The sequence below is a fragment of the Plectropomus leopardus genome, chromosome 8 (assembly GCF_026936395.1).
Source record: "Plectropomus leopardus strain MGB_pleo_1.0 chromosome 8, ASM2693639v1, whole genome shotgun sequence".
Classification (NCBI taxonomy): domain Eukaryota; kingdom Metazoa; phylum Chordata; class Actinopteri; order Perciformes; family Serranidae; genus Plectropomus; species Plectropomus leopardus.
In genome coordinates, this window is record NC_142183.1 from 23,800,261 (window position 1) to 23,813,361 (window position 13,101).

Below are 13,101 nucleotides of genomic sequence, written 5' to 3' on the forward strand. Positions count from 1 at the left end.
TTATAGATTTTGGAGTTGTTCGTGTTTACTTACATTTTGGACTGTCTTAGACCACGGGAATAACAGGCATGGATTTTAAAAATGGGTGTAGTTCCTCTTTAAATTCCCCTAGGTTGGATGGAGGGGAGACTAGTGGAAATGCTTGTGGTCACTTGACCTTGCGTATTGTGTGTGTGTGTGTGTGTGTGTGTGTGTGTGTGTGTGTGTGTGTGTGTGTGTGTGTGTGTGTGTGTGTGTGTGTGTTTAAATTAAACTCAGCAGGGTGGCAGGGAAGCTGAGGTGCTAGTGGTCAGTCGTCCTCGGGGGTTGGGTCGACTATGTTTGTCTTTGCACATCTGGCCACTAGAGCCACTTCCGACTCCAATTAGGATTTCCTGAGACTCAATAAAGGGGATTATTGGCCTGCAAAAACACTAGACCAGATTCTCCCACCCTCAGTCGCCTTCCTGCCCCAGCTGCTACGGTCATTACACTAGCAAGAACTACAGTCGCACTCCACTAGAGGTTCACAATGACACACTGACATACAATGACATAGACAAATAAGCCCTTTTCTTCCCCTCCTTTTCTTACATCTCTTTGTCTCTTTTTCTGTCAAAAATGAAAGACTCCTCTCATATTTGATTCCTGCTTTAGAGTCTCCTCATATGTGAAATGAATCAAATTCCCCATAAATGATGTCAGCGAAGCAATGGAAACTAGATTTCTCCCCAACTGGCTGATGAGAGACCACAAGAGTCTGTATACCAAGCTGTGGTTGGGCACAAAGCCCCTGAGCAGAGTGCAGGGGAGCTGGGCCGCACTGATAGGGGGTCCTGAGCGGCTGCTTGTGTGGCAAGAGTGATCACACAGTTAATATTCAAAGGGCCGGGTCTGTTGTAAAGAAGCCACTAAATAGAGGTTGACAAAGCGAGTCGTACAAACAAAGGCTTCTCTTTAAGTAGGCTGTGTATATAGCACGAAGGGCAGTGAACAGATAGGCTTTGCTGGGGTGGTCATGTATGGAGTCTATAGTGAGTTATTAAAGCAGGGCCTCCTGCTCTTCCTCCCCCACCATCACAGTGAACTACACACATTCTTCATTTTACGCTAGCTTTAATGCACTTTTTAATTTTGACACAAGACAGTAGATTTTTCTGTATGAGACAGCCAAATGTATTACGTTGTCACCTTAACCGCTCATTAAATATGAACCTCATTATGTATTTCATCCGCATTACTTAAAACATTACAATTAAAGCACCTTGATAAGCTGCATAATTTCCCTTGGGTTCCATTTGAATATTGATTGTAACGTCTACGTGATTCATATTGAGCAAAGCCTTGCAGATTCCCTTCTACATCACCACACACACGCTCAACATGCACGTACACACACAGTTCCTTCAACCATCTAAACCTAATTATTCTCCCCCTGCTTCTCTTTGCCAACCAGTGATGTCACCCACAGAGAGACAGTGGGAGTGTTGGCTCAGCGCCTGAGGGCGGCCATGCTGGCAAAGAGGAGGAGAGGAGAGGAGAGGAGAGGAGGTAAAGAGAAGATTAGCACTAGAGAGGTTAGAAAAGTAGGAAAAATGAGGAAGGACCCCTGGAGTTTTTGGCTGGCCCTTGTGTTGGGGCTGCAGGGATTAACCAGCCCGCTCTGCTGCTGGACCCGCAGAACCCAGCCTCCTCCTTTCTGCTCCCTCTGTGGCTCCGACAGACATTCAGCGAACACATTTAAGGCTGAAAGAAAAACACGGAGGAATTATGAGGGCCAGGTCCCAAGGGGACTCCCTCTGGGATTAACCTAGCTGCTACTCTCTTCCCATCCTCTTCCACTGGCATTCACTGGGCCTGTGCTGGAAACTATTCATTCTCACTAAACTGTTGCATAACAATGCGGCCTGCCTTTTGCGGCAGCACTGGAGCTGTTGGTAAAACAAGGCACCCCTGGGCCCCCAGAACCCGAGCCCAAGGCCCAGTTTCTTGTGTTGTGGGGGGAGCTTTGGAGGCTGGAGCTGTTGTGTGAGCGACTGGACATTTGGGGCACACGTCATAGTAGACGTAGGAATTAATGAGTGGCATGTAAGTTGTGTGACAGCTTGATGAAATACTTCAACACTTTGGTAAAGAGGCTAAGATGATACCACTCTCATACCTATCCATTTATAAAACAGACAGCTATTTATCTTAGTTTAGCATAAGGACTGGAATCAGGCCAACAAACTGACTGGAACATTATCCTCACAAAACAACAGATTGAACACTGTTTTTGTGTATATTAAACATAGCGGATCTAGCATGTCAATTAGTGACCTTAACGGCCTAGACACAGCAAACCGCCATCAAAGAACTAATGGCAACCAAGGCCTAATGTTGTGTCACCTCACTTTGTGTGTGTCTGGCCAAAAAATTGCACTTGAACACACCGCAAAAACTACAGCTAGTGGCCAACTAGCACATATGTTCTGTACTTGCATGAGAGAAAGCAACTCTCCATGGTAGTCTGTATTCATCAATCAAAAAGGGAAATCAGAAAACTGACAGAGAGGATTCAAGACTTTAGTTAGCCAGTTAGCACATTAAAAACAACCCAACGATGAAAAAGCTAATAATATTTACCGTGCTCTATGGTGAAAAATAATACACAAAAAAATACAAACTGGTTCTGCTAAAGAGCTTAATGGCCAAAAAACATATAGGCTATGACAATAATTTTGCATAATGTATCAGTCTCTCTCCCTCTTGACTTTAGCCATTTGCTTTCTTCACTTCCAATTGTCTTCTCGTGCTCTGAGCTGAGCTGCCAATCAGAGTTCATTCACTGACAGGCTCCACCATCTCTGATTCAACATCCTGAATTGGCCGAAAAAAGCCGAAAAAGGGCCGACTAGTGCCAACAGTATGAGACACACCACAAACACTAGGGAAGCAGACGCTCACCAACAGCCCAACATTTACCAACAGTCGGCTTGGTGTGTCAGGGCCCTGAGAGAAGCTGATAGGCAGATCTCGTTACCTTTAGACAGAGCCTGGCTGGCTGCATCCTCCTTTTAACAGTCTTGACGCTATCCTAAGCTAAGCTAAGCCAAGCTAAGCCAAGACAACAGCTATGCTAAGCTAACCAGCTGTGTGTAGCGACATATTCAGTGTAAAGACATGGCACATTTATCCATCTTCTCATCTAACTCTGAAAGGGAATAGTCCTTTTCCCCCCACAAGTCTTCCATTAAGCAGCCTATTGCTAAGAACACAAGGGTCCACAGTAACCTTAAACATGACAATAACAGCCATCGTCAGTGGCAACAGCAGTTATTGTCACATTTAAAAACACCAGATGATCTCAAAGCCATTAATGGAGAGGGCAGAATGAGGGAGAAATGACTTAATGTGGGTCAGATAAATGGGAAGCCAGCATGGGGTTTATTCTGCTCTCTGGAAATCACGTGCAAACCCTCTCTCCCTTCCTTCCTCTCTCCCCGACGCATGGTGATGTGGCATGTTTGGCAGAAGCAGAAAAGAGATGGAACAAAAGGATGAGTGACCATTGCAGAGTTGCGATGGCCAGCTGAGTTATTTGGTCAAAACCCAGTAAAATGGAAGGGCAGGCTGTTGCTAGGCTGTGCTGTGAGAAAGAGAGAGCACTCTGGCTGAGCTCATTGAAAAGAACCAGGCCTCTGTTTACTCACACAGATATGCCATTTTAAGCACTGCAATCACCACCAATTAGTATTATTACCCACTATTACCTTCTATCACTCTATTTGAGCCTTCATTAACCACTCAACCTGTTGATGAGGATCTCAAAGACTTACTAAGTGGCTGACAGAGAGCCTAAATAGAGGAGTGATGGCACATGGAAATTTACTATGCCATGAACAAACGTGCAGCCTCTTAACTGTAAATGCTGTTGTCAGTATTTGTATAACTCACATTGTTTCATATTGCTCACTCAAATATAACATATCCACACCTTATTCAACCTACCTCTAATGGTCCACTTACACTAATGGCCTTACTCTGACCTTATATAGACCTGTTGGTGCAAATGTGAAAGTGGCTCTGATTCTGTAGTGATAAATCAAAGGTCAAAGCAGGGTGTCAGTATAAGAACTTTCTCTTTCTCCTTGTCCTTGACAACCACTGCACAACACACCAAAACACACACAACTCATTCTTAGGACTAATCACACCCCTGTTTATCTCTTGCATAATTCTGACTGCAGTGGACTGTAAACATAAATGGCCACGATGGCAAAACCCCATAAAAAGTAATCCGTTTCTGCAGAACTATGGGGACTTTTCATGGGGATTTTTCTTTCTTTTTTTGTTTCATTTTAATGTAACCTTAAATAACTTTAACCAGGTAAGTCCCCTTGTGATCAACAATTTCCTTTACAAGGGATACCTAGCTGATGAAATGGCATTGACTACGGATGCAACTACACTTTTATTTATTGCTATTCTTACAGATTTCGTGAGAAAATTTTTAAAAGTGGACAGTTTTCATTTTAATGCACCATGTTTACTAACCTCTTTTGTGATTCTGACAGTTTTGCAAGAAAAAATATTTTGTGCATCAGTCTTTAATCACTCAATTTGGTCTGGTCTTATTTTATACTTGTGCAATCATCATGCATCCCACATATATGGAAATACAGAGGATAGTAAGCGAAGAAAGTGACTGTGTCTGACCATTTCAGTAACTTTCCGATGCACAGCCATGATTTTTTCACATGAACAACCGGGTGCAACACTTTCAATACACTCCAGGAGAGACTTTGCTAAAATGTGCATTGTTATCCCCATATGTACTGTAAATTATTATAACGTATACCCCCTCTACGATGACTTGCAGAATATTTTTTGCATTCTGACTAAGGTTGTTAATTAAAACTAACCTAAAAACTAGTAATGAAAAGACATGTAAATTAACTGAAATAAAAATAAAAACTAGACTTTATGAAAAAAATTAAAACAAACTGAAATCATACTGTGTACCTACAAAACTAGCAAAAATAAAATTAAAATATACAGGAAATGTCTTTAGTTTTAGCCTTTGTAAATTTGGTCAGATCTGTCAACAAGCATGAGGAGGCACTGATGCAGATGTTGATTGAGAGTGGAATGTCTACATTACTATAAGTCAATGGCCTTGTCAGAGAATAGTGTTTGTATTGTTATAGCTATTCTGAGCTTCCTTAGTCCTACCCCTGACTAATACCCCTGTATTATAATTTATAATTTATTTTAAAACAAAAAAACTAATGAAAACTAAAGTAAAACTAAACATTTTTAAATGACAAAACTAACTCTCTGGAAACTAACTGAAACTAGACTGACCTAAAAATAAAAATTAGTAAAGAAATAAAAAATAAAGATTGATGGAAGAGACAAAGCTATCGTAATTGTTTCTAACATGGTCGGACAACACTTAGCACAAACTAGTTCTTGTCTTGCATAATGCTGCCCAATGCATCATTGGCTTTGGTACTGACCAAAAAAAATATGTAGACCAATAGCCTTATTGTTTTACTGTTTCAAACCTATGTAGTTTTATTATTAACAATGGAGATAAATAATGCAAACAACTGACACACATATTTGTGTGTGTGTGTGTGTGTGTGTGTGTTTGTGTGCGCATGTTTTTTTAAAACACAGGTACACTCACCAAAAATACGCTATAAAGTGCTTTCCATATTCACCCCATAGAGAGTATAAATCACCTGGGTGTTGTGTTTCTATCAATGCAGATCCTAGTCGGAGTTGATAAATGCCTGTGACTACTGCAGAATTATTTCACCCAGGTGTGAATGCTGATTGAAACCTTTCCCATTACATTACAAAGCCAGATGTCAGCAGGTGTTAATGTTTGCTGTTGTTTTTTTGTGAATTGGGAAAGCAGTTTTAGAATCAGTTCCATCAATATTCAATAATAGATGTCTCGTGAGACATAGGGAAGAAATAAGTTTTTAGGTATCACTGGTGAGACACTTTTGTGTGCAAAAGGAAAGTATTGCCATGCTCAGAAAAGCTTAAATAAACAGATCTGTGTATTGCTGTTTACTCCTCACGTGTACACCACAGCAGCCTCTGGCTCTGTGCTGTGAAAACTCAGGATGGGCTCTGAAGGAAACAGACTCAAAGGATTATCTCAGGCCGGCCTCAAACAGAAACCAGAGAGAGACCGCAGAACAAGATAGAAGAGTAAGAGGAGAACCATAGAAGGAGAAAGCACAGCAGAGAAAGAAAAAAGAAACCCATTAAAGATATGTGTGTTGAATCCCTAGAGGCCAATGTCTTGTTTGAAGAGCCCTGAGGTTAAGGTCAGAGGTCGCAGGTTAGGCTCAGGGGTTATCAGTGACTGTTTGGGGTTAACTGCAGTTGTCTAAGTAGATAGGCACTTCTACAGTTAAATGGATTAACTTAGCAAAGGTATTCAGAGATTCAGAGATTAAAACCTGAGTGCAACCCCACGTCCACAGGAACACAGAGCATGCACACATTTTTGTGCACATGTACTGTATGTGGGCTTTGGGTGTGGTCGCATGTGGGGCCGGGGTGTGAGAGGAAGTCAGTGGGGAGCAGAGGTGTTGAACCCTGTCATCCTGTTGTTACTGATCACACCTGCCTGTTGTTCCCAGAGAGTGTAAAGAGCTTTGTTTGTGTATTCAGACCAATGAAATTCAGCAGAGTGGAACCTCTTAAGTACACCCAAATAGGACATGGAAATAACAAATTTTTAATTGACCTAATGGCTTTCCAGAGTACACACAGGCTACAACAGACGCAACAATCAACCCCTGGCTTACATACACACCCATATACACAAACACACACTTATGTCAATGATAATGGCAGGGCTCGTGTTTAACACCCCCTTCATTCAGCATGGGGGGTGTACTACAGTGCATTCTTAATGGTCTTCCAACTGTGACCTGAGCAAGAGGTGTGGAGGAGGAGGAGGAGGGGGAGGAGAAGGAGGAGGAGGAGGAGGAGGAGAGAGGATGGTGGTGTTAAAAAGAAAGGGAGGGAGGAAAATGCAGAGTTAGTTTTGGCTCAAATCTGTGTCCTCCACTGGCCAAGTTCCAAGGCACAGAATATTCATAGGTTGATTTGTGGCTTGTCTTGGTTTTCATCATGAATCAAAGTTTTTTGTTCATATATTGAACGCATTTGAACTGACTGAAGCTTGTTTTCTGAAATTTTACACACACTATTGCTTGTCAGTATGCCACTTTTATCCTGCCTGCTCAAGGCAGAAATATGGCACTATTACGCCGCCTCGCCGTTTTGTATATAAGGTACAACTGTGGAATGCAGGGAAAGTTTTCTTACCTTTTATCCGCAGTGCCGAAACAGTGTCTGTAGAGACAGCCGGCAGGACAGGACAGTGGATGTGACAAGTGTGATGTTATGCGTCATATTATTATGACATATTTTGACATATTATGCATACAGCCCACTGCAGGAGATTTAAAAAGTAGCTGTTTGCAGTTAGCATCTAACTCAAAGGAAGAGCAGTGGCCAATATGTACTCAAAATGAGAAACTATGAGATCGGCAGCTCCTTAGCGTCCAAACAGAGGACGAGATCTGCGTCCATATAACAGAATCAATAAATTATTGTTATTGCCATGTTATGCTATTGTTTTTGTGTAGAGGGTTTTTCCATCCCTGCATAGCCTATATGTCACACTACAGGCAGATGCTGTTGTGTTACATGTCACGTCCGTCATGCCTCTTTTATGTTGGCAAGCTATCTAAAATCACACAGTGGAGCGGCATGATGCCTCCTTTCTTTGGTTCTGTGTAAAATGTACAGGCAGCATGAAGAAGGGACTTCATAGCGGCTCTATAGCAAGATTTCTGTGTAAAAAGAGCTGGGGACTGCAGTCACTAAACACACCCGCACAGTCGCTCTGTCCACGTAAGACATCCCTCTCATCTTCGCCTTGGCGTCATCATTGTTTTGCTTGTTGTTGCACAGGAGACCCCACAGTGAATTCTGTGTATCTCAGGCTGATCTCAGTCATCTCCAGTGACCCGCGGAGTAGTTGCATATGAAACACTGCAGTCGTAATGCTCAGCTCTCACTGATGCTGTGATCGAGCATAAACAGAGCATGCCTGATTACTTCCATAGGACTCGGTGACAATGTGGGCATCAAAGTAGAGAAGGGTGCCACTATGTGGCACATCAGAGTTGCAGGGTGCAGGGGCACAGATCTTGGCACAAAGCGGGTCCTTCATATGAAAGCCCTTTGAACCCTGACTGACATGGACATCCCTTTGAAGTGCTGCGTGGTGAGGCCTAAACTCCAAAGCTGGTTTAACATGTTGAAATGGATCCTTTGTATTCTCACTCACTGATCACAGATCTCACATACGGAGAAACACATAGGGCACCCCACCACCCCCACCTCTTCTCGGTTACTATGTCATGTTTGCTTTTCACTGATTGAAGTCAAACGTAAAGAGAAGAGGCATATATGAGGAATTGTTAAGACATGTTTGAGTCTCTGCGTTAATTCTTAGCCTATTTCCCACCTGGTGCTTGATATGGATATAAAAACAGGGGAGAGCCACAAATTGTGCAGCCGCAGTGCTCCACGGGCCATAATAACACAGTGCTCCCATAAAACTAGCAGATAAGCTCAGGGTACTTATTACAGCTGACAGCAATGATAAAGTCTACTGTGCAGAGCAGTGTTATCTGGTCTTGATCTGTCCCAGTAAATTATAAATATACGAACATGACCATTTGTGACTGGACAAGCTGTTGAATAGACGGTAACAATCAGGCATGTTGCACTGTCCTACACATTCATATGACTCTGATATAACCATAAATCCAGTTGTCCCTCTTCCACTCCCATTTCCCCAGGTGCACTGGGCAGGTCTTTGCCAAGCAATGCTAATTATGAGCTGGATGGTTTCAGCATTGTGTGTCACACAAAAGGGATTTGCTCAGAACCAAGGCATGCCAAAAACAGGCCTGCACCCACTGCATATAAGCTGAGATGTCTGAATTACTGGTTATGTCACAACATCATTTTTTTTCCCCCATTTAACAATAATAATAACAGAAACGTAACCGCAACAGCTGGCCCAATAATAACATTGCTTAAAAAATAATACAACTGCCAGATAATGGTACACAAGTAAAACATGTTCTCAATGAAAATATTATAGATTAAACAGTAAAGTGTGTCTATAAAATGTTTAGAACTGATCATTGCCAAACTTAGCTACGGATTAATGAATAGCTTCTGTTTCTGTGGCCACCCATCCCTGCAGAAAGAAAGAAAGTCATTCAACCAGACTGTAGCAAACATGACAGCAGGGCTGCCACAGGTCTCCATTGTCCTTTAGTTAAGTGTTTTTCTATTTTGTTTTGGCCTGAAAATTGCCACACTTCAAAGTGACTAAACATTTGGGTCAACATTTGTTATCTGTCCTTTCCATGCTGTTGTTGATATATTATGTTCTCATTTAGAGCTGCTGCTGGAACAGCCAACATCCTTCAGATCTGTCATATGGTTGTGTTTTTCTCTTATTTTCAGCTGAAAAATAATGGCCCTTATCTGGAACAAACATGCTCACTTGAGTCAGTGCTTCAATCTGGGCCAATATCCATTTCTTAATGTACATGCACTTCCCCTCCTCAGCTCTCCCACCTCGGCCTTCAAAACCTCGCCCCAGAGCTTGCCAGTCCAACAACAATAAGAGGGCAGGAACATGAAAATCAGCCTCTGCTCACATCTCACGGTCTGGATTCAAACAGGTAAAGTGATAAACCAACTTCAGACACAGGCTTGTGAAGATTGCCAAGCTGTGCTAAGCCAACAGTTGCCAACCAGCTACATTAGTAAATATGTTAGCTTCTAATATGATTCTCCTCCTGTCCTGGTTTGTACCCTGACAGCTTAAGATCAAGCTGGTCAGGAGGTTTTTACCGAGAGCCGAATTATCCACAGAGGTTTTCTCCTTTCCATAATAAACAGACCTGGTGATGTAAACCAGTAAAAACACAAAATAAAGCAGTTTCAAATTATGTTAAAAAAAAGAGTTTTTCCATTGCTGCTTTTTGTGGAGGGGCTGCTAACCACAGTGGCCTATGCAAAAATGCAAAAACACAGATGAACCTATTTCAGTCCATGTCTGATTTGTCCACACTGGGCTACTGTAGGAACATGGTGGTGCAGCGTGGCAGACTCTGTAGTCGAGGACCTGCTCCCAAAGCAAATATAAATGGCTTATTCTAAGCTAATGGAAACACAGCAATTTTTATTTTCAGGTGATTATACACTAAAGAAAACTTACTTATTATATTATATCCCATTTCTGCCAATATATCAACCTAAGTCCTAAACACCAACCACAAACTGCCATTTTTTAATAGTGAACCCAATTTCTTTTCACACAGCCCAGATTTTAAAATACAACACATTTGTATGAGGGGCCCATGTAGTATGTTAATGGACTGAAAAATGGGACTTGCACGGGACTGTCCACGGGTTACATATTTGCCCCATGCCAATAGCCCTATTGCCCATTTAGCAATATGGCCAATGTGTAACCCATGGATGATCCCATAAAAGGCCCATTTTTCAGCCCATTTACTCTCCACATGGGCCCCACATACAAATGTTGGCTGGGGCAAAACTATAACATTCACTGTGCCGTATTATTGACCAAGCACAGACATTGTTGCCAATGAAAGGATCCAGCAAGTGTTGCGTCAGAGATGATGTCACAGCAGTTTCACACGGTGTCGCAATGGGGAACAGCTGAGAGTCCCGCCTAAACTGGGGGGGATACTGTCCACATTGGAAAGCTGATTTGAGAAACGCATCTGGTACCAAAGGGGAGTCGAGTCGAGCCAAACAGCGGTAAAGAGGCCGCAAAAACTGTGTATTTGTTTTGGCTTGGTGATGGCGTTCATACTGCGGCGCAGTGCAGTGGACAGATCATTACACATGACGCACTAAGCTGCCCCCAGAGGTTCATTAAGTGCTCATAAACTAGTTGTTGATTAATATGTAATAAATTAGAAAAGTAAACATAAAGTGAATGATTTCGACATGATTGGTGGTTAAAAGAATTATGCACCTCTTTTGCTGTGATGATGTCAAAGGTCACCAGCCCTTCCACTCCCTCAGTGACCCTTGTTTCTGCATCAGCAACCCCTGACCTTTCACCCTCATGTTTCCCCCTGGTTGGTCCTGTTCCCCAGGGCCTGTCTCTAAGGAGGGACCCAGAGTTGTGGAGAAAAGGTTAAATATCATTCAAGAGTACAGAGCCACTTGTAAGGGAGGTAAAATTTTAGTTAAACATATCTGATATTACACAGAACCACACTTTTAAACAGTTCTGCCAGATTTTGGATGTCAGCCACACAGGAGTACTGTATATTCACCACAGAGTTCGCATATAAATCATCAGTTTTACTGCTTCATATAAGAGGGCCCGACCTTGCACCCAGTTTTACATTCTTATTGTTTTCACTTTTCATTCATACACCCGGCAAGACAAAAGTTCACACGATTCCTGCAATTGTTTTGCGAGAGATAACACAGGAAAACGAGAGGATGTAATCCTCTGAATCTGCACAGCTTGCAGATAAATAGAGAAATAACTCATTTATATTGTGAATTTCCAGAAATTAACTATCTCTCTGACAGACAGAAAAGCCTTCCTTGCCTTTACAGTAATATTAGATAGTACATTTCTCTGCGCTGTGCTCCCTTGGTGGCCTTTGACCCTTGCAGCTTTACCACCACAGCTGTGTCTGAATATCATTACATGCTGTCTCCTTACTGAGTAGAATTACTCTCTTAACCTTGGGGACTAGTTTCTAAAGATCTCATAAGGTCAGCAACTTAATTATTTTGTTATTGGGACTGCTAAATGTTCTGCCGGCTTGTTACATCATGTATAATGTGATTTAGGGTGTGTAACTTTGAGTAGATAATGAATCACTGTCTGCACTTACCTAACGGCTCTATTTGAAGTCAGAACAGGGTGTGATCAGTGCAAATTTGAGGTGACCAGAGTAAAAGTGTTTGAACCATAGAAGCCCACACAGACATATCCACAGTGAAACCACAGCCATCACTCTGTGGATTCAGCTGAAAATTCTTCTGGTCATTTTTGCTGCAACATGACATTTTACAAGAGGAGGTCAGAACACCTACAATAATGGTCAAATTTGTACTTTGTTATTATGATGTCCCTGTTTATGTCCGTGCACAAGTGTGTGTGTGTGTGTGTGTGTGTGTGTGTGTGTGTGTGTGTGTGTGTGTGTGTGTGTGTGTGTGTGTGTGTGTGTGTGTGTGTGAAACTGTCTTGAGGGTGTTTTATTGCAACCTGTAGTAAGGGGCAATGGATTTGGTGGTCGACAGGCAACAGTTACGCCTTTTCCTCTGGACTCTTTCCCTGTTCCTTCCACAGCTGCTGTGGTCCAACCCGTTTCCGACCTATGCTGAGTACACACAGATACAGACACACACAGAATAAACACACAAGACATGATTGCACATGTACATTCTTGCACGTGAAAAAAAAAGCAACACTATAACACCCTAGCAATCTCTTTAAGGTGTAAAGGCACAACCCTGTGCAAAGTAAGAGTGACACTATTTACAAAATGCTGCCAAAACCTTTCCTTCATATGCATACTCAGATCAAGTGTGTATTGTATCTTGAAATGAGTCCCAGTTTCCGCAATATTTCTACAACTGTGTGTGTCATATAAACAGGATACATACAGAGGAAAAGAGCAGGGTGGGAAAAGACGGGCCAAGATTGGAGGTAAACTGTTCAAACAACTGCGTGAAAAATAATTGTACAATTACTGCAGGAGAGGAAATCACCATGTGGGAGGACGGGCAAATAAGCTGATCCAAATGAGAAGAAGATTCCAGTCTAAACTGCTTTGCCTATGAATTATGGCTGCAACTGGTGATGGTGAGATTATAGATTAAACACAAACACCTCTGAGTTCATAAAACCGGCTCTGTGCTGCTACTGGGTATTATTATTATGAAGCTTATCTCCTCAAAGTTGGGATAATCCTTTATTGTGGCATAGTGTGCAGTTACATAACTTGGAACGGC

The 13,101-nt window shown here is 42.2% G+C and overlaps 1 long non-coding RNA gene across 1 annotated transcript in view; it reads left to right on the top strand.

Annotated features, from left to right (window-relative positions):
- Positions 1-10,046, top strand: part of LOC148188945 (uncharacterized) — a 34,174-nt gene extending 24,128 nt beyond the window's left edge. Inside the window, exons 5-6 of the long non-coding RNA XR_015777286.1 lie at positions 9,652-9,767; positions 9,909-10,046. This is a non-coding gene — a long non-coding RNA (uncharacterized LOC148188945). The remainder of the gene's footprint in view (positions 1-9,651; positions 9,768-9,908) is intronic.
- The last annotated feature ends 3,055 nt before the right edge of the window (positions 10,047-13,101 follow it).